This window comes from Ascaphus truei, chromosome 3 (assembly GCF_040206685.1).
Source record: "Ascaphus truei isolate aAscTru1 chromosome 3, aAscTru1.hap1, whole genome shotgun sequence".
Taxonomy (NCBI): Eukaryota; Metazoa; Chordata; class Amphibia; order Anura; family Ascaphidae; genus Ascaphus; species Ascaphus truei.
The window spans coordinates 163,316,671-163,338,293 of record NC_134485.1 but is presented as its reverse complement, the minus strand read 5'-3'; the positions used below and the strand labels follow the sequence as shown (position 1 = coordinate 163,338,293).

Below are 21,623 nucleotides of genomic sequence, written 5' to 3'. Positions count from 1 at the left end.
CATAAATACAACAGAACATAAATAGGTCAAATAAAAAATATAAAAGTTGTAGTAACTAAATTGGCCTAAAAAATACAGCAATCCCCATATTTAAAAAATAAATAAATACATTTATACAGAATTAGAACTTGGGGGTCCCTTGGAGTTGAAACATGCCATTTGTAGTAGCTCTCTCCACTTCCAGAGAGATCTCATTTTATACACCAGCAAAATTAAATAAAAATCAAAGCTTGCTACTGGGGGTATTCAATAGTAAGTTGCAATGCCATGATCTGGTGACATTGTGACTTCCAATTGGCCCGTGGGAAGAAAGCTTTGATGACAGAAGCCGGTAAGCAGGAGCTCAATGGAGATAAAACAATTACACTGTCCAGCTTAGGGGAACGAACCCCCACTCCATGATGATGAGGAAAAAAGTGTACATTAAAAAAAAAGAAAAATACATTTGAATGGGGGAGGGGGGAGTACCCACGCACACACACACACACACAGGTCTCACGACTCATTACTCACTACTCACTACTCTGGACTCATCTTTACCATTGCGAAGTTCGGTAAATCAATTCAATAATTCCAACAAGCAGTGAGGCTGCACCTCCAAACCAGTCAGAGACACCCACTCCTCATAAGGAATATCAGGAAGACCACCAGCTCAGGAAGGCACCCAATCATATACCTTGGCGCTGAGAAACCGACCAATCAGCAGCCTCGCTGGAAGAGGAGGAAAAAAACAAAAAAAAAACAAAATAAAAAATAACCTTTAAACTTTGGATCACCAGGTTGTTCTTTCAGAAAGGAAAAAGCATCAAAACACTCCACAGCTTTGCAGAGCCATTGACATGTATGCATACACATATAAAATAAACATTATATATTCTCCCTGAATCTTTACAAATTAACTTTAAATGCAGATTTAATGATCTCTTGACCTACAGTAAAAGCCCCCTAGGTTTATCATTAAATTCCAAATCATACTAGAAGTGCATGTTGTAACATAATATCTGAAATTCATTAACAGAAACCCTCCATCGGAGGCTATGATTATACTAGCTCCGACTGGGGGTGCGCGCAATCTCATGACGTCATCTTTGCGAAGTGTCCGAGCAGCATGTGCACTGCAGGCAGGTGACAGCTGAAGGACAGGGAGGCGTGGCCTTCATTGGCTGAACCGCACACGTGACGCAGCCGTCGCCTGCTCAAAACAAAATCCAAGATCTCTTCTTCTGACTGCCACCGTGCAGTTCCTGTCTATGTGCAATATGTAAACATTCATTGGATTGTTGCAATTAGATTTTTAGGCGCGCGGCGGCCGCTTTGGGTATAATCACAGCCTAAAATTGTTTAGCATCATTGAATGACTCAAATTTACAAATCCGCTTCAACCCAACTTGGAAATAACCAAGACCTGCTAAATTCTGTTTTATTCTGGCTTTAATCCCAATTTACTTGACTACCGTATTTGTGCCACAGTTAACCAAAATAATGATATGCAGTTAGGTCTTGGTTCAATTTTTCAATTCGACTTGCTCATGATGACATCTCTCTAATGTTAAAGCTAAACCCCTGCAAATTGAACTGCTACATTATTTATACATCAACAGACTTAGATTAGAAGCTGCATTAGCGAAAGTGTCATATTACAGGTATCTCCATCCTGAGCCCTCAGGAGACGAGGTTATCAGGGCAACAAATAATCAACCAAGTTCTACGGCCGCGTCCATGGTCAGTAAGACCACGCGTAGGAGTGCGCGCGTGGCACGATCGCAATGCCTTAAGGCAATGATCGCGAGCATGGACCATGCACGCATGCACCAACCCTGTGCGCGCAGAATCAGATCATTTGATTCTGCGGTGCGACGGCTAAGTCACGCCCCAATGAGGGCGAACCAGCTCCGTGACATCACGGCCACCCCCCGTCCCCCGACACGCCACCCCATCAAGTCTGCCCTGGCCAGAAAACGCTGCAGCTAAAACGTGGGTGAAGTCACGCGCACGGTCGCGAGTGCGCGCTCACCATGGACCCAGCCTAAGACAGCTTGATTGGCCAAGAGACATTTTGAAACCCTGTCCTGTTGATCGCTTTCAAGGAATGACAGTCATTGATTTCTAGTATAATGCATAAAACATGCATTAGGTAGATTAAGCTGGGAGTGGACCATTAAAGCAGCAGTGAGCTGGTTGCCAATTAGTGCTGCATTTTATTTCAGTGCTTTCTTTAATAGAGCTCCTCTTGGCTTTTACAACAGTTTTTATTATTTTGAATCAGATGATCGGTCCAGGAGATAAGCATTTGAAAAATAGTGTCTGGGAGGGTCAAATGGGAGCTCTCCCTAGAGCCAACTTCAGTCTAAATGTTGCCGTAGTAACCTCAGAAGTTAGAGATTAAGAAAATCATTTTTTAACAAAAATTGAGCAGGGCGTACTCAGGATGCAAGATATTAATATCACACGAGTTAAACAGGGCATGTGCGATAGATACACACATACATAGCATCAAATATATATTTTCTGTTATATAAGGCCAAATCACAATTATCGCCCTCCAAATATTTTAACGAAAAAATTAAACTCACAATGTATAGTTTAGATATTTGCTTTACTGATTTAAGCAAATTCAAAAATACAACTATTACGCGGTTTTCAGTTTTCCCAAATATAGATTAAAGCCGTTGGCCAACACACATAAGTTCGTCTTAAGAAGACTTGACGTAGTACTTTCTGCAAAGGAGTCTGAGGCAACAGAATGTCTTTTCTGCCGAATCGAAAAGAAATCCTGTCTCCAGTTGGCTTTATAAGGGCTATATAGTGCCCGCGACGGGCGACGGCGACGCCCAAAAACAAATACATTGCCGCCGCCGCGTGCGCTTAGAGTAAGCGCGACGGCGGCAATGCGACGGAGCAACGCGGACTTTGGAAGCCGGGAATATTTGATTTTTCAGGGGCTGTCGCCTCATGTGACAGCCCCTGAACAAATCAAATGCCCGGAAGCCCGCGACGCAGCCGCAAAGCGAAATCTAACTTTCGCTAGCGGTGACTGGTGACATCACCCGTCCCATCGCCAGTCGCTGGCACTACAGGCGCGTCGCGTCCTAAGTCAGACATAACTGGGAGATGACAAGGCAGTTTAGCTTTCACGTGACCACACATTGGCAGACTGCTATTTTGTGACACACGAGAGAAGGTTGTAGAAAACGCTATACACTAGTTTAGAAACAAAGTAAATTCCCCCTGCGAATTGACATATACAGAAGGTGGAGATAGATATAGATATACAGACAGACAGACACACACACAACTTTCTTCCCAGCTGTATCACAGGCTTCTTTTGTCTTGGTCTATGGGTGGCATTTTACCTATCAGCCAAAATTATTTGGAGCCACATCTTCATGCTATTTTAGAAACAAGTCATCTGGCAGAAAAACTATCACTAAGAGAGCTAGGTATGTTGGTGTAAATTACAAGGGTTGAAGTAGATTAGCAATGGGCACCAATGGACAGAGTATAAGAAAGGGTGAAGGATGTGTTTCCTAAAATGTATAGGGTAGTTCCTCATATACATACATATACATAACCAAAATACATATGATGTGGCGTGCTCCACACGTTAAATGTAGACTACACATTACTTTCTTGTGATTCGTATAGCAATGTGAAAAACTTTGAATCTTTAACCAAATACTTTAGGGTTTTCATCTCTTGTAATTAGACTTGTAAACGTGTACGTTATATATATTTATTATATATATATATATATATATATATATATATATATATATATATATATATATATATGTATGTGTATATATATATATATATATATATATATATATATATATATATATATATATATATATATATATATATGTGTGTATATATATGTATGTGTATATATATGTATGTGTATATATATATATATAATATATTATATATAATACTGAGTTAAGTTATGGTGAGTAAAAAAAGTGAGATTGACTGACTTCTTCAGGGGATGAAACGCGTAGGGAAGGTGTGCAGTGGACTTTCCAAGGCTTGCTATTTGAACTGCTGAGAATCTGTACCGGTCCGGTATCTTGGACGATTCCCGTGACGTCATCCGCTGGTCCGCGGCATCAACTGTCCCCGGTGGGAACTAAAGATCAACTGGTGGTGTGTACCGGGTGAGAGACCATCGTGGAGCGCCTGATACGTCAGTTCCTGCAGGTAGTGAACAACGGAGGCAGCATTCTGTTCCAGTTGAGTCACGGAGGGACTACAGCAGCAAAGCAGCGTTTCCTGGTCCTAGGAGCATGAGTATTACTCATACAATGCTTATAAATGTTTTATGTTTGTGAGTTCATTTTTATTGAGATTTTTGGGAATTAAATATATCGATTTTTGCACAGTAATGCACTAGGATTTGGCGCTTTTTTTCTCATATCTTTCTATGCAGGTGGAGAGGGAAGTCGTTGTGCCCTTTTAAAGAAGCTGCCTGTCGGTCCTAATAGTGCTACTGTTACTCCCCAATTATTGGACTTATTTGTTGGACTCTAGAGGACTATCTGCATTCAGCAGATCAAGGAAAGTTCACAGCACCACACATTTTTTTGTTTAAATTGTATTTTTTAGTTGCTTTAATTAGACATTCATTATGCACTATTGGTATATTAATTAATCTCATTATTTAAGGATATATTGTATTATTTTATCATTATATTAATTCATTAATATTGTGTTTATATATTTATAATCCACTAATAGTCTATTTATAGATACCCTATATTTCTGGCTATTCACACACGAGCGCAGACCTTCATTGTAATATATATATATATATATATATATATATATATATATATATATGTATATGTATATGTATATGTATATGTATATGTATATGTGTATATATATATATATACACATATACACACACATGTATGTATGCAGGAATTTAAAATACCCCCCGCTTGCCGGCACAGACCGGTCACGTGAGCGGTTCGCCCAATGAGGGCGAACCAGCTCCGTGACATCACTGGCCTGCCCCCGGCCAGTGACGTGCCCGCCCCCTTACGGCGAGCAGGACAAGCAACCGCAAGGCCAGGGAAAGCACCCGCTTTCCCTGAGCCTCAGCACGCCAGCGGTAAGCATGTCCAAGGCCTAAGACATGTGAATATGCTCACAAGTGATATTCTTTATTGGCTATATGCCAACGGTGGAGGTTTTTTGTCGCCTTTTTCACCCACCATAAATAAATATACATATACATATATAGTTTACCCAGATTTTTTCAGTTTTTACATTTTCCTTTGCTAATAATGGCAGCATAATACTTTTTTTTTTTTTTTTTTTAAAGGAGACCGTGGGAAAGAACAGAGAAGTGCTAGATAACAGTTACACTGACCCACAAAGATAGAAACTTACTTATTTTTACACAAGTGGCAAACACAGGAGAATTTTACTTTGGGGTTGATTGAATGTTTCTAAGGAAGTTAACATTAATACGGTGTGTGTGATATATAGATATATACATAGTGCCATTTTAAATGAGTCATTAAACCTGAAGGGTGGTACATCTAAGGGAATAATGAGAAAACAACAACAGTAAGTGAAGCACAAAGTTCATAAAAGTCAGTACAGTTACAAAAATAAATAAAACACTCTGGATAATAAAATAACTTATCTGTTACATAGCACTTCCAATGTAAGCAAGACTGAATAGAATGTTTCAGAAGCCCAAGGAGTCCATGAAAAGAGCTCTGAAAAGCTAACAAAATGTTTGGTGCTAGAGAGACATTTGGATAAAGTGACTTGCCTCCAGGTCACAGGGAGAGCTGATACAGATTTGAATGTGGTTCAACCACCAGAGGCAGTTATATTGCCACTGTGCCATCCATAGACACAGACAAGCTAGGGTGGTTGGGGCGGGGGGGGGGGGGGGAGTTGGGATTGAAAGAGAATAGAAAAAAGGAACCAAGATGGAGATCATATATGGCAGGCCTGCACAACTTGTCAAGTGAGAAGGGCCGAACCGCTCCAAGGAATACAGATTCGGGCGGCACGGGTAAAATCATCATCTCTCCCCCAGCACCTCATCATCCTCATATCTCCAGCACCCCTCAATCTCTCCCAGCACCCCTCATCATCCTCATATCTGCCCCAGCAACCCTCATCCTGATATATATCTCTCCCTGCACCCCTCATCATCAACGTTTGTGACTCCCCATCTCACACCCCCAACTCTCACCGTCCACATCACACACAACACTCACCGTCCACATCACACACAATACACACCGTCCACATCACACACAATACTCACCCTCCACATCACACACAATACTCACCCTCCACATCACACACAATACTCACCCTCCACATCACACACAATACTCACCCTCCACATCACACACAATACTCACCCTCCACATCACACACAATACTCACCCTCCACATCACACACAATACTCACCCTCCACATCACACACAATACTCACCCTCCACATCACACACAATCCACCCCCCCCTGCATCTAACATATCCCCCTGCACCTCACCTCACCCCCTTGCACCTCACCTCACCCCCTTGCACCTCACCCCCCTGCACCTCACCTCACCTACCTCACATATCCCCCCCTACCTCACATATCCCCCTGCACCTCACATATCCCCCCTGCACCTCACATATCCCCCCTGCACCTCACATATCCCCCCTGCACCTCACATATCCCCCCTGCACCTCACATATCCCCCCTGCACCACAGATCACGGCGGAGAGCAGGCAGGACTGCGCGCGCTCGCAAGCAGCGGGCACCGGAAGTGCCGCACTGCTAGAGCGTGCAGTCTTGAGAGCGGGCTGGGCTGGGCTCGGGGCGGGTGGCGGAGAGGGAGAGCGGACTCGGGGAGGGAGAGTGGACTCGGGGGAGGGAGGAGGGGGAAAGCCGCCGCCGCTGGCCGCACAGTGAGTGCCGGCGGGCCGCGTGTTGTGCAGGTGTGATATATGGTGTCAAAGTAGAAAAATGTATACAGTATTAATACTATTAGCACAATACAAAACTGAGCCTAAACTGAACCTAAAATAAAAGGAACATGATGATCTTTACTTTGGCCTCCAAATATAGTCCTCTGATTTGTGGAAGTATCAAAGACAAAGAAGAGCTTTGAGATCTGTTATTAACCACTTTGGCTTCTTCTTATGGATTTACACAATGTACAGCGATTGTTAGGACACCATAACTAAATGAGTAAAGTAAAGGGTTACAATATATCACACGCAGACTAGTTACACAGAAAAATGAAATGATTAGCGTATCACAGACTACAAAATGAAGCAGATTATCGATGCAAGCAGCCTGGCACATTAGCATACAAATACTATAGGACAATGGTCTTATTCAAACTAGAAATTATATTTCAGCCAGATCTGCAAACATAAGACTATACAGGCATACCCCTCATTAACGTACGCAATGGGTACAGAACATGTATGTAAAGCGAAAACGTATTTAAAGTGAAACACTACCTTTTTTCCACTTATCGATGCGTCGGTACAGGTAGGGAGCCGGTATTGCTGTTCAGGACGTGCTGACAGGCGCATGCGCGAGCTTCCATTTGCCTATTGCGCGAGGGAAATCAGCGCGTCACTACTACGGCAGTCTGTAGGGCAGAATAAGTGTCCGTACTTGCGAAGCGAGCATATGGACACAGGGGTATGGTGCTATTGAAAATATGTCCTAACTCGTGAGTGTACTTAAAGTGAGTGTCCTTAAACCGGGGTATGCCTGTATATGCAAGACATGCAGTCCAAACACTCTAAAAATGCTTCCAATCTAACCGCTTCCATTCACAATCGCTGTTCTGATAAAGACATGGCCCTTGAGCTAAAACACACAGCCATCTGTAGCATGATGGTGGAAGATCACAATTGTGGCTCTCCAAAAGGACCAGTATTCTTACGGCAGAGGCCTGCAATGTGGCGACAGCAGATTGTGGTTCACTGAATGTAAGAGGAGGACTTCCTCATCTATTTCTGATGACGGGGGGAGGCAACTGTCACCAGTGCTAAAATATCAATGCCAATTCCAGTCCTCAAATGGCTCAACATGCAATCCCACCTAGCACCAAAGTGAAACAATATCAATGATTACTTAATCTGTAAAAATTAGAAGATATCCACTTAAAGCACTGATCCCCTCTACGCACCCTGCAAATGTAACGTTTCCCTTCTTTTTACAATTGTTACATTCTTTTGCTGCAGGGTTTAGCAATTTCACCCTTTTCCAATTCTGTACTTGCACCCTGGAGATGTTATTCGCTGACTATTTACCTTCCAGGGAATTCAAAACGGCCATTGCCATCCACACACATAACACAGGTGTTGACAGTGGAACCGTAAGTGGATAAAAACCGCAGCAAAAACCATTGTTTACTTTAAAAATATATATATATATATATATTAAAAATGAAGCGTGAAATGAATCAGCACAACATAAAAAAAACTGTTTGTTATGATTTCAATGTCGTTTTTTTGGGGGGGCGTGAGGCACTGCTATTTCAAACTAGGCTTGCCAGGTAAAATAATACCCTTTTTACTGAGATATCTATATGAATTTTTTTTTTTTAAATGTATTCTTGTGGCGAGACATGTAGCATCTCCTTCACACATTAAATAGATAACAGCATTTACCTCATTCAAGAAACAATTCCCTTCAGCAGCAAAATGAAGACTTCATGTGCTTCCTATGGGTGCGTGCGTAGGCGTCTGTATGTGCATGCATGTTGGCGTGTCTGTATGTGCGTGCGTGTTGGCCTGTCTGTATGTGCGTGTGTGTGTGTAGGCGTGTCTGTATGTGCGCGTGTGTAGGAGTGTCTGTATGTGTATGTACACACAGCTGAATAAAATGAGGGGTTTGTGGACCATGGTTGCTGAAGAACATCCTCGGAAGCAAAAGTCATTCGTTGCTCGGTTTTCTAAAGTCGTGCCCCATATTTTGTTTACCACTATGAAGGCATTGTGGGGCACGACTTCAGGAAGCAGAGCGGTAAATCGACAGCTCCGCTACTGTAAACATTCTGCTGCAGCAGCAATCTTTCTTGCACCAGCTTTAGCGGTTGAGGAGTGGTTTCCCATGTAGAACTACTGCAGGTAGGTGACATTTTTGTATGTATATATGTAGCCCTCTCAGCACAGCTCCTAAGGAGTCTACATAAAGTGGCTACTTACACGGCAGTGCTCAGTCTTTGCTACCTTATCAGGGTTCTGATTCATGCAGGCTGGGTGTTGGAAATGCAATAATGGGCACCAGGAACTTTATTCATACAAACAAGAGCTTTATTAACTGCCATTGATAAATGCTCAGTCACAACATACACTACAATATGTACAGTCTTTGATATCTCCACTGGTTTGTACCGTTTCTTTTCTCTTCCCCAGCTGCCCCTTATCTCGGCCCGCTAGGGAGGTGCAGAGGATTTACTCATTTTGTGTTGCCTAACTGATCCCATTCCTGTCCAGTGTCTGTAGTGCTCCATCCACTGGGAACCACTTCTGGGCCTTGCTCTCGTGCTGTTCTCAGAAATCTATGTTACTGAATGACCCTTCGGTTGGGTGTATCTAGCTATACCTTGGGGTTACAGCTTGGGGAACAAATTCTGGGCATAGACTTCCTCCATGTGAATCAGGAGAGTAGGGATGAGCCTTTTCTATGGACACTAGCTGGTAAGGGCACCGCCCCCTACTACAAAAACAAGAAAGGGGATACCTGCCCTATTACAGAATCACCTAGACACAAACTTATTTACACTATACAGAATGAGGAGTATTGGAGTATGGAGAGCCACAGTCACGCTTCCAGGGACCAGAGTTCCAGCACCATCTATATCCATCCCTCTATCCAAAGCCTTCTGTGACATCACAGTCACCAGGCAAAAGTGGGCAGGTTTCAACCTATATATGAACCCATTCGCTTAACCATTTAAGGCCCTCAATCTCAAAAAATAAAAATAAAGGATGGGGAGGGGGGGGGGAAGAGATACATACATCCTGTTTGCATAGCATTTTCACCAGGCAAACACAAATAATGATGCATTAACTAATTCATTAGACCAAATGTAAGCCAGTCTTGAAAAAAAAAAATCCAGGCACCCAGAGGCTTAAGTTAAGTTACCGGGCAAGTAGAACATATGGACATGTCTACTATGCAACTATCTAACCCTTGAGAAAGGGTGTGAAGGACACGTTTACTTGAGGCAGGCTCCTAAGAATTGGAAGTCCCATTTACAAAGCTGAAGTAAATGCATTGTTAACTGTGCATGATCCGCCTGGCCAGAATATAGAATGTCAGACAGGAGCCCCCATCAAACAGGTTTCACATCCTCTTTCAGGGCTCTGTCAAGAATGAATACAAAAAAATCTAACCACTGTTTAAAGCAGAAATCCCAATCTTCAAGCGTGATGTTCACTTTTTCCGGGACCAGTAAATTAAACAAGTGTTGCCAAGTTCTGGCTAAAAAACAACTGCATATATGGCCGTCAAGGTCACCAGTAGAAAGAAGGCATGTTGACATTTATTTAATGTAGTGCCCTTATCCAAGGCGCTGCACATTGTTTTACTAACTAATCGTTGGGTTACATATGAAATGTTCCATGTGATGGGCATAGAGCAAGTGTTAAGATGTTTATGGTGGGCAGGGGTGGGAACATTACGGTCGAGTTATGGGTTAGGTGCATTGAGAGCTTGCTTGGTGGGCAGGGGTTGGGGTCAGGTCTCTGGATTTAGTATCATTAGTGGCATGGTGATAGGTCTGACAGTGGGAACAGTGGAGCTATCGGTGAGGTGGGTGACTTTGGAGAGACTTAGGAAGGGGTGATCATGGGTAGTGGGGGAAGGGATGGAATAGGAGGTTAATGAGAGGATCATGGAATGCGATGGAGTAGAGAGTAATTTTGAGTTGACTTATGAAGATAGTTAGCGAGGGGTCAGATTGAATGTGGTGGGGCATCTTGTTTTCTGCCTGAGAGATTCAAATGTCACATCTGCTGGCAAGCAAAAAGATTAAGTCATAACAGGGCTCTAAATGTAATAAAAAAAAAAAAAAAAAAAACACCTCGTCCCAGGTCATAACATCAAGCTTTACTTACTTTTCATTTGTGAAAGGCCTTCATTTTTTTTTTTTTAAAGTTTTACCTGTTTAGCATTTTCATTGGCAGCAGCTGTTACCATGGAAACCTTTGTTGTTTTAGTGAGTGAATGGCAGTGGCCATTTTAAACCTCCAAGAAGCAAATATTCAGTAAACTGATATCTTCAGAATTCCAGACCCTACAACATTTCGCACACAAAAATAAAAAGGCATCACTGTATCTTCTCTACTCATACTGAATGGAGTTACCTACAAACAATTCCTATGGAAGTCCATTAACAACTTTCTGTTTAGATGAAAATGTAGAGACTTTGTGGATAGAAATTAGCAGTATAAAAGTATAAAGAAAATGTTTGTGGGAATATGTGGGAATATGCTATAAACCACCAAATATCTGTGAGATTGAGGAAGCTAAAATACTTTTGCAAACGGAGAAGGCATCAAAACTGGGTCATGTTTGCATAATGGGGGATTTTAATTATCCAGATATAGACTGGGGCAATGAGATTAGCATTACAACAAAAGGAAACAGGTTTTTGGGGGTGCTTAAAGACAATTATATGACCCAAATTATTGAGGAACCAACCAGGAGAGGGTCAATACTGGATTTGGTCATATCAAACAATGTAGAAGTAATAACAAATATTCAAGTCCTGGAACATTTGGGTAACAGTGATCATAACATGGTCTCATTTGAAATAAATTATCAAAAAATAGATTACTTGGGTTCAACAAAGACCTTAAACTTTAGAAAGGCAGATTTTAATAAACTGAGTTCTAATCTAGTAGTAATACAATGGGATGATGTTTTTGCAGGGAAAAATGTAGAAGATAAATGGGCAATCTTTAAAACATTGTTAGAAAAGCACACTTATCAGTGTATACCCTTGGATAATGAAAAAAGGATTGCAATAGAAAGTAAGGTCAACCCTAAAAAGTTCTTTTTAAAGTACCTTAATAACAAAAAAATGAGAAAAGAAAATATAGGACCCTTTCAGTGTGAGATGAGTAGGCAGATTATTGGAGATAAGGAAAAAGCTGAGGTATTAAACAAATTCTTTGCCTCTGGGTTTACCAGGGAAGAATCAAGTTCAATAGTAGTGCCGCAGGAGGAAACCACAACCTCCATATTAATGAACAATTGGTTAACTGAGGAAGAAGTTCATAAGCGACTTGAAAAAATTAAAGTAAATAAGGCACCTGGTCCAGATGTCATACATCCAAGAGTTCTCAAGGAGTTCAGTAATAGCCAAACCATTATATTTAATATTCAAGGACTCCATTTCCACAGGCTCAGTACCACAAGATTGGCGTAAAGCAGATGTGGTGCCTATATTTAAAAAGGGAGCTAGATCACAAACGGGAAATTAGACCTGTAAGCCTGACTTCAATAGTAGGGAAACTACATGAAGGTTTAATACGGGATAATATTCAGGAATACCTAATGGAAAACAACATTATTAGTAATAGTCAGCATGGATTTATGAAGGATAGATCTTGCCAAACCAACCTTATTTGTTTCTTTGAGGAGGTAAGTAGGAATTTAGACCAGGGTAATGCAGTTGATGTGGTCTACTTAGATTTTGCAAAGGCTTTTGATACGGTTTCATACAAGAGGTTGGGGTACAAAATAAAGCAAATTGGACACAGTAATAATATATGCACCTGGATTGAAAACTGGTTAAAGGACAGACAACAGAGGGTTGTCATAAATGGAACTTTTTCAGGTTGGGCTAAAGTCGTGAGTGGAGTACCTCAGGGATCGGTACTAGGACCCCTGTTTTTTAACTTGTTTATTAATGACCTTGAGGTTGGCATCAAGAGCAAAGTCTCCATCTTTGCTGATGATACTAAATTGTGTAAGGTAATAGAATCAGAGCAGGATGTAATTTCTCTTCTGTAGGACTTGGAGAGACTAAACGCGGGCAGGTAAATGGCAGATGGTGTAATACAGATAAATGTAAGGTTATGCATTTTGGATGCAAGAATAAAAAGGCGACTTACAAATTAAATGGAGATATATTGGGGGAATCCTTGATGGAGAAGGATTTAGGAGTGCTTGTAGACAGCAGGCTTAGCAATAGTGCCCAATGTCATGCAGTAGCTGCAAAGGCAAACAAGATCTTATCTTGCATCAAACGGGCAATGGATGGAAGGGAAGTAAACATAATTATGCCCCTTTACAAAGCATTAGTAAGACCACACCTTGAATATGGAGTACAATTTTGGGCACCAATCCTAAGAAAAGACATTATGGAACTAGAGAGTGCAGAGAAGAGCCACCAAATTAATAAAGGGGATGGACAATCTAACTTATGAGGAGAGGCTAGCTAAATTAGATTTATTTACATTAGAAAAGAGGCGTCTAAGAGGGGATATGATAACTATATACAAATATATTCGGGGGCAATACATGGAGCTTTCAAAATAACTATTCATCCCACGGACAGTACAAAGGACTCGGGCCATCCCTTAAGGTTGGAGGAAAGGAAATTTCACCAGCAACAAAGGAAAGGGTTCTTTACAGTAAGGGCAGTTAAAATGTGGAATTCATTACCCATGGAGACTGTGATGGCAGATACAATAGATTTGTTCAAAAAAAGGTTGGACATCTTTTTAGATGGGAAAGGTATACAGGGATATACCAAATAAGTATACATGGGAAGGATGTTGATCCAGGGATTAATCCGATTGCCAATTCTTGGAGTCAGGAAGGAATTAATTTTTCCCCTTAATGGGTTTTTTTGTTTGCCTTCCTCTTTATCAATAAGCAAATATAGATATAGGATAAAGTATCTGTTGTCTAAATTTAGCATAGGTTGAACTTGATGGACCTACGTCTTTTTTCAACCTCATCTACTATGTAACTATGTAACTATGTAGTAGGTACAGCAGATCGTACAGGGCCCAAAACCATTGGTACAGTTGAAGGGTATTAAGTTCAAATATACAAAGTATATGTGGTAGCTTATAACAGCAGCTAAAAGACTTACTAAAAAGAAACCAGAAGTTCATTTTTAATGGCGAGTTGAGCAGATTGCAGCTTTAAAGGCAAAGCCTACAATAATAACATGGCAAACCGCACGTATGTAATTCACTGTTGCATATAAAAATAGGGATGAACCAGAGAAATGTAAAAATATAATAATAATTATATACACACAATTTCAACAAGCTTGTGCTACTAAAAATAATGAGTACATCTTATAAAGCGACACAAAAATAAAAATCAGTTTATTTATACGAAGGTCAGATTGACTAACTTTACAGTCTCAACCATGGACTAGTTGAGTCAATATTCCCCCAATTAAAATAATAATTAAAAAAAAAAGTGCCACCTCACTCATGGTATATACTTAAATGCCGGACATATCATAAACCCATACATACCTCAACTATACACTCATACATTAAAAATGGACATCATCTAATCATCTAATTGCACAATAGTAAAGGTTCCTGTTGGGGCTATAAGGCTTTATTAAAGGAGCAATTCAGGCTTTTTTTTTTCCCCCTTCATTTTTTTAATATGGTATTGAAGTAGGGGGTTTGCGGAGCCGAACCCCATTAATTTCAGCTCCGGAGGTACTTACCTCAGAAGTGGTGCCGGTCTGTGGTTTCCAGCTACCTTATCACACAGGCCAAAAGGTAGCCGTACCGGATGATTTCATGGCTTCCTATTGGCCCACAGGGTACAGGCGCCTTGTAAAGCAGCCATGTGAACACTAGAGTGGCTACCGGCACTCACTATGGAAGTACCTCCGAAACATCGGGTCCCCCGAGCTGAAATTAATGGGGTTCAGCTTCGGGGACCCCCTGCTTCAATTATTTATTTTAAATTAAAAAAATTAATTAAATTAAAAAAAGGGTTGGATTGCCTTTTTAAATAGTTACTAGTCAAGCAGTACAGCTGAGCATGTGTTATTATTAGGAATAAATAAATATGTGACCTCATAAAACCAAGTACAGGCATACCCCGCATTAACGTACGCAATGGGACCAGAGCATGTATGTAAAGCGAAAATGTACTTAAAGTCAAGCACTCCCTTTTTCCCACTTATCGATGCATGTACTGTAATCGTCATATACGTGCATAACTGATGTAAATAACGCATTTGTAACAGGCTCTATAGTCTCCCCGCTTGAGCACAGCTTCGGTACAGGTTGGGAGCCAGTATTGCTGTTCAGGACGTGCTGACAGGCGCATGCGTGAGCTGCCGTTTACTTATTGAGCGATATGTCCTTACTCGCGAGTGTACTTAAAGTGGGGTATGCCTGTATAGTCAGAAGGTTGGAAGGCATACTCCATATGTATCTATAACGGAAATGCAACGGTCAGAATTTCACACGAAAGACTACAAAAAACATATTTTTTTTAAATAATTACATTTAAAGTTGACAGATCTTGATTATCTGATACATTATCTGCAGTTTGTATAAATCAACAGGCCACATTATATGCAGTGCTTCCATGCGGAGACAAAGAAACATCAAACAAATTGCAGCCCTAAGCAAACCTTGTAAATACTGTAATATGAATTTTCTACAGCAATGCCTTTCATAGCATTATTATACACAACAAACTAAGCTGGGTCTGCACCATGTTCTCCCTTACACCAGGCTGGTGTTTAATACTATAACTCTTTCCTAAACAAAAAATGAAAGGTTAGATTAAATAAAAAAATTAGATAAGATTAATATTGCAGCGCTGCCACCATGCCTAGCAATGTGACCAATTACATTGTATTCTAATGCAGCCAACATAAAAGAAGATGGATAGATATGTAATAAATTGTCATTTAAAGCAGCAGTTCAAGCAATATCCTACATGTGTTTTTTAATAAATCAGTTCTGTACTATGAGAAAATACTTGTAACATTCAAAAAATATATATATGTTTTAAAGACATTTTTTATGTTTCTGATGTAGGAAGCATTTCCAAAGTGCTAGCCCCCTTCCGATAGGCTCTGGCGAGTCTCTCTCTCTCTCTCTGGCGAGTCTCTCTCTCTCCCTCTCTGGCGAGTCTCTCTCTCTCCCTCTCTGGCGAGTCTCTCTCTCTCCCTCTCTGGCGAGTCTCTCTCTCTCCCTCTCCCTCTCTGGCGAGTCTCTCTCTCCCTCTCTGGCGAGTCTCTCTCTCTCTCTCTCTGGCGAGTCTCTCTCTCTGGCGAGTCTCTCTCTCTCTCTCTCTCTCTCTCTCTCTCTCTCTCTCTCTCTCTCTCTCTCTCTGGCGAGTCTCTCTCTCTCTCTCTGGCGAGTCTCTCTCTCTCTCTCTCTGGCGAGTCTCTCTCTCTCTCTCTCTGGCGAGTCTCTCTCTCTCTCTCTCTGGCGAGTCTCTCTCTCTCTCTCTCTCTGGCGAGTCTCTCTCTCTCTCTCTCTCTGGCGAGTCTCTCTCTCTCTCTCTCTGGCGAGTCTCTCTCTCTCTCTCTGGCGAGTCTCTCTCTCTCTCTCTGGCGAGTCTCTCTCTCTCTCTCTGGCGAGTCTCTCTCTCTCTCTCTGGCGAGTCTCTCTCTCTCTCTCTGGCGAGTCTCTCTCTCTCTCTCTGGCGAGTCTCTCTCTCTCTCTCTGGCGAGTCTCTCTCTCTCTCTCTGGCGAGTCTCTCTCTCTCTCTCTGGCGAGTCTCTCTCTCTCTCTCTGGCGAGTCTCTCTCTCTCTCTCTGGCGAGTCTCTCTCTCTCTCTCTGGCGAGTCTCTCTCTCTCTCTCTGGCGAGTCTCTCTCTCTCTCTCTGGCGAGTCTCTCTCTCTCTCTCTGGCGAGTCTCTCTCTCTCTCTCTGGCGAGTCTCTCTCTCTCTCTCTGGCGAGTCTCTCTCTCTCTCTGGCGAGTCTCTCTCTCTCTCTGGCGAGTCTCTCTCTCTCTCTCTGGCGAGTCTCTCTCTCTCTCTCTGGCGAGTCTCTCTCTCTCTGGCGAGTCTCTCTCTCTGGCGAGTCTCTCTCTCTGGCGAGTCTCTCTCTCTGGCGAGTCTCTCTCTCTGGCGAGTCTCTCTCTCTGGCGAGTCTCTCTCTCTCTCTCTGGCGAGTCTCTCTCTCAGTCTCTCTCTCTCTCTCTCTGGCGAGTCTCTCTCTCTGTGTGTGTGCACCAATTGTATCTAGTAACTGCCCAGTCAACCATATTCTAGGACTACATTGCCCAGAATGCTATGCAAGAACTGAATTAAATAACCCGGAGCAAGCAATAGATTACAGGAGAACGAAACAGATCTATCTGCAGTTTAGCTAATCACTTGTCAGTGGGCAGATTTTATTGATGCACATATTGAATAGGAAAAAAATATATATTTTTTTTCCATTCAATATGTGCATCAATAAAATCTGCACACTGACAAGTGATTAGCTAAGCTGCAGATAGATCCATTCTCCTGTAATCGATCGGTGACGATTCGGCACGGGGTTCATTAAATGCATCTTGGGTAATCTCCTGCTGCATTGACAGCCAAAGTTCTGTGAGGAAGATCATGTGACCAGGCAAGCACTACACATATTTGGTTCACTGCTAAAGGGACCAGGGCTCAAAAAGGTGATGCTGTTTCAGAAGGGGAAGGGGATGTGACTTGGTATATGGTTGCTATAGGAACAAAAATGCTTGTTACATTAGAATAAATTACAAATGTCTTCAAATTAGTTTTTCTTTAATTTTTATAAATGCTACAAGTATTTTCTCATAGTACAGAACTGATTTAAAAAAAAACACACGTAGGATATTGCTTTAACTGCAGCTTTAAAAAGTGAACAATTTTGTACAAGCTACATTTATGTTTTTAATGTAAAAAGCACTCAATTGCTTTATTAATGTGAAATAATTCTCACAGGGACCAATAAAATGGTAGCCTAGTCACCACTAATTTTCTTTAAAAAAAAAAATGGATGGCAAATATGGCAAATACTCAATGCAACTTTCTAATGTTTGCTGCATACGCTTCAAACCTTGGTGTGAACTCCTAGATACCACTTAAGAGTACAGTGACACATTACTAAAAGTTAAGTTTTTGAAGCTAAAAAGTGTAGATCAAACATGCTCATCTCAAACTTAAATCAATATGGACAGAGAATATGTTAACAGTACTGAATGTATTTCAGTTAATATATATATATATATATAATATATATATATATATATATATATATATACTGCTTATAGGACTGCCCTTTTACAAGATTCATGGAGTAGGTTTCAGTCAGAGACTTTGGAAATTATCGGTTAATCTCCAACATAAATTTAGGGGTGCAATGTCAGTTATTTTTGCAAACTTTACATAAATAAATTACATCTTTAAACACCATTAATTCAAAACAATCAGGCAAAAAATTCAAGATGGCACTCATACATGGAGAAAACCAGATTGATTATTTTAATTCAATTATATGAAAAACTGAAATCCAGGCGTATACCTCACTACTCTAATTTTCAGGAAAGTTCATCCAGGAATACATTTTGTTCTGTAATAAAAGTCTCCATTTTGGCTTTCACCCTGTGTGTCTTCAAATGAATGGTTTATTCTGCAAACATTTTGCACATGAACCGTCACCACTAAATTTCACTATTAAAAAAAATTATATTCATCTAGTACTAGTTCTATTTACCGGACACTATTATGTTAACTCTTGTAATGCCGTGGGCACCAGAGTGCCACGGCCCTTATGGCACTCACATGATTGCGCCATAACGGATGACAGAAGAGACTACTACCACCTTCCACTCCACTTATGTATAGATTGTGTTTTGCAAAAAAAACGCGATATCCCCTAGAAAAACATGCTGGATCATTACAACGTTGTTACAGGGGTGGCCAACTCCAGTCCTCAAGGGCCACCAACAGGTCAGGTTTTAAGGATACCCCTGTTTCAGCACAGGTATCTCAAATCAGTGGCTCAGTCATTGGCTGAGACACCTGTCGAAGCAGGAATATGCTTAAAACCTTACCTCTTGGTGGACCTTCAGGACTGGAGTTAGCCACTCCTGTACTAAGTCATGTGGGGTCCATGGAGTGCCAGATACCATGACACAGTAACTACATCTAAAAGAGCACCCAAAAGGGTTAAACCGTGAACCGGGGGTGGGGGGGGGGGGGAAATCTGTCAGAGTTGATCCGTGGTATCCCAACCTCAGAAGATCTCCTGGTTCTCAAGATATAGCTGGTATTGTCCACCTTCTCGTTGTCCTATTTGGTCATGTTTGTCGTTTTTGTGGTGACACGACACACAAAAAAAAACCTCAAACAACTTGGTAACTGGGGGGGTGGGGGAGGTCAGGGGGGAGACGAGGCCAGAGTTTTGAGGGGACACAGATTTTGGGGACTCTCAGGGTCAGGTACATAAAAATAATGTAAATGCTAAAACCCATAGTTGTGCATTTGCTCCATCATTATACAGATAAAGTCCCTTTAGAAGAGAATAAAAAAAAAAGAAGGAGTGGCTACCAATGCACTGCAGTAACCCAAGATATTAAAGCATTTGAACAATGTAACACAGAAGACCAAAAAAAAATGATATATAAAAAAGGACCTTAAATTAAAAAGTTTTAGTTTGGATTGAACTACCTTTACTCTTCCTTTTCTACCCTAATAGACCCATATTTTAATATAAAACGCAGGAGACGTTGGATGTTAAACTTACTGTGAGGATACCCGTAGTGGTTTAATATAAATTAGCCACTTACTAGTCCATAATGACAGTAGTGTATTCTGCGTTACGAGTTATGGTGTATTACAGTAAGGCTGAGTCCAGGGTCAGCACTTAGGCACTGACCCGTGCTGAGACGCGCTGACGCTCGGCAGTGAGCCCCTGCAGCCGCAATGAGAGCGGCTTTAGCAGGGGCTCGCACACGCTTCTGCAAGCGTGGGAAGCGTAGGTCTTATCCAATTTTTAGTTTTTCGCTCTCATGGGAGCGCTGGACCGGTCACGTGAGCGGTTCGCCCAATGAGGGCGAACCAGTTCCATGACGTCACTGGCCCGCCCCCCAACGGCGCGCGAACTAAGGCCTTTCCCTCAGCACAGCTGCAGTCTCTATATGGACTCAGCCTAACACTTTGGGACCTAAACTATTAACCATATCTTGATTTCACAATTACAATACGGTTAGGCATGCAGGTTTAATAGATTAAGAAATAATGCCACTAAATATAAAACATGCAAGTGCAGGAATACATTTTGCATGTGGTAGGTCGATTTGATCTTCAATACACATACACCATAATCTGTATATGTATGTTACAATAACCTAAACAGAAAACAGAATTAACATGCTCATTCAATGTAATTCTTTCACAACAATTAAATGTTGATGTTAATAGTAAATGGCTATTTGTAAAAATAACAGATGGCAAAAATAGTCAAAAATATGTAGGAGTAGATCAATGAACATGTCAAAATTACAACAGTGTCCAACAAATATATTTTAAAGGCCGGGAGATGGGTGAAACTAAAATAAAATGAATGACCATCTTAACTTTTACCATGTGGGAAGTTGGGAAAAAAAAGTAATCTGAAATATAAGAAAAGTAGGTTTTGAAAAATAAAACTATAGCCCTGAATTAAATATTAATAACCAGTGACTTAATGCAAGTATTAGGTCACTGTGAATGGACCAAATCTACCCAGCAGCAATGAATATAATAAACAAAAATGTATAGAAACAAAACAACCATTGTGCAGGTGTACTGGACCCTGTATATATCTCTATACATACATAATATATACATGGACATATGTCTATACATTCATATGACAGATAGGATAGATACATGACATATTTCTATATGGGAAAGGTCTGGGAAATAAAAGACTTCAGGCTGCAGTTTTAAAGCAGCAGGCCATCACAACACGATTTTAATTTCCACATAGACATAAGGCTTTTAACACTTCAGCTTTAAATGAAACACCAAAGAGCCCAAAACAATGTCGGTAACATCAGAAAGATGAACACAAAACCCAGCACCTTTATGCACTAGGCCCCAATATGATCTTTACTTACATGTCCAGCAGCTCTCGGCTTTATTTTATGGCATGGGTGGATTTAATAAATACAATTTAAAAAAAAGGGGGAGGGCAGGGATTGCGGAGCAGAGCAGGGTGAATAAAACACTACCATACAAATAATAATAATAAAAAAAGCAGTATTCCGAGGCCTGCAATTGCAGGCAGGGCCTACATGTCTCTCCTTCCCTCCACCCACTCCAAAATCACTCCACCTCAGTAATGGCGTTTGGCAGAAAGCAGAAGAGGGGGAGGAGAGAGAGAAAAGAGGAAACGCAGGGCTGCTACAGGGGACAGAGAGGGATACAGAGACGAGAGAGCTAGAGGGGTGGAGAGGGAGCTTTTGCAGATAACCCCCCGAGGGTGAGAGGGGGGGAAGGGGTTAAAAAAAATGGTGTCTGGGAAAGCAAAGGGGAGGAGGGAGAGTTTAGGACAGAAATGGCTCCTGAAGGAGGAGGAGAGGAGGAAGAGGAGGAGTGCTAGATCATCCTCAGTCAGCCCCAGACAGTACGGGGGAGAGCAGAGGCGTCAGCCATTTTCCTTA

At 41.4% G+C, this 21,623-nt stretch overlaps 1 protein-coding gene across 5 annotated transcripts in view; it reads right to left on the bottom strand.

Annotated features, from left to right (window-relative positions):
- Positions 1 to 21,623, bottom strand: part of USP9X (ubiquitin specific peptidase 9 X-linked) — a 187,437-nt gene that overhangs the window by 164,657 nt on the left and 1,157 nt on the right. Inside the window, exon 2 of one of the 5 annotated variants that reach the window (XM_075589698.1) lies at positions 11,159 to 11,291. The exons of 2 other annotated variants lie outside the window; for them this stretch is intronic. The gene's annotated coding sequence lies outside the window, so the exon portion shown is untranslated. Of the gene's footprint in view, positions 1 to 540; positions 562 to 11,158; positions 11,292 to 21,077; positions 21,528 to 21,623 lie in introns of those variants that run through there. 2 more of the 5 variants (XM_075589697.1, XM_075589699.1) reach the window with 2 other exon arrangements.